Here is a 1,636-nt window from a genome sequence, read left to right as displayed (position 1 = left end):
ACGCACTCTACGTGGGGTTGCCTTTGAAGACTGTTCGGAAACTTCAGATTACTCACCGCAACGTCATACAGGGAACATACCACCCCTCTGTTATGTCAGCTCCACTGGCTGCCGATTCAGTTCCGAGCACAATTCAAAGTGCTGGTTTTGACCTACAAAACCCTATATGGCTCCGGCCCAGCATACCTGTCCGAACGCATCTCCTTCTACGTCCCGCCTCGGAGTTTAAGATCTTCTGGGGAGGCCCTGCTCTCGGCCCCACCTCTATCACAAGTGAGATTGGTGGGGACGAGGAGCAGGCCCTTCTCAGTGGTGGCCCCTCGCCTGTGGAATTTGCTTCCCGGGGAAATTAGGTCATCGACATCCCTCCTCTCTTTTAGAAGGAAACTAAAAACATGGATATGGGACCAGGCCTTTGGGTAATCTGGCAGACAGACAAAGGACAATGACGACTAGAATTGGACAGGATTTGACAATGCGGAATGAACTTACGGATTTTGAGCTTGGCGAACGTTGATCATTAGATTGATTTTTATTAGTTGTGTTGTATAACTGGATTGTTTTAATTGTTGCTGATATATATTTTATCTTACTATTGTATTGCTGGCATCGAATTGTGCCTTCTGTAAGCCGCCTTGAGTCCCCCCTCGGGGCTTCAGAAGGGCAGGGTAGAAATGCTCGAAATAATAATAAATAATAATAATCCATCCATCTATATCTCCTACCTTTATGGAATATAGGGCTATCTATCATCGATCAATCTGTCTTCTTTCTGTTGGTCTATCTATCTATCTATCTATCTATCTATCTATCTATCTATCCATCCAATGAACCACATATCTATCTATCTATCTATCTATCTATCTATCTATCTATCCCTATCTATCTATCTATCTATCTATCTATCTATCTATCCATCTATCCATCTATTCTCCTGCCTTTATTCTTGTATGGTACATAATGATATCTATCTGTCGTCTGCCCATCTATCTCCTTCCTTATCCCTATCTTTCTATCTATCCTATTTCTCCCTCTTTCTCTCTCCTCTGCCTTGTATGACATACAGAGGTATTATTTAATCTCTCTAATCTAGCAAGCTAGCTTTCCTTTATCATCTCATATCTATCTAACGTCCTATCTCTATTCCTGTATGCTATCTATCTATCTATCTATCTATCCACTCATTTATATCTCCTACCTTTATCCCTATATGGAATAGACGGCTATCTATCATTTATCTATCATCCGACCATCTACATCTCCGATCTTTATCCCTGTATAGAATAGAGGGATATTTATTGATCCATCTACCTATTTATTCTATCATACCCTATCTATCTATCTATCTATCTATCTATCTATCTATTTATCTATCTATCTATCATCTATCTATCTATCCATCCAACCACATATCTATCTGTCTATCCATCCATCTACCCATCCATCCTATCCATCCATCCACTTATCCATCCATCCATCCATCTATATCTCCTACCTTTATGGAATATAGGGCAGTATATCGGTCTGTCTATCTATCTATCTGTCTATCTATCTATCTATCTATCTATCTATCTATCTATCCATCCATTCATCCATCCACTCATCCATATCCCCTACCTTTATATAGCATAGGGCT

Source organism: Anolis sagrei, chromosome X (assembly GCF_037176765.1).
Source record: "Anolis sagrei isolate rAnoSag1 chromosome X, rAnoSag1.mat, whole genome shotgun sequence".
NCBI lineage: Eukaryota > Metazoa > Chordata > Lepidosauria > Squamata > Dactyloidae > Anolis > Anolis sagrei.
This window is presented reverse-complemented; position numbering follows the sequence as displayed.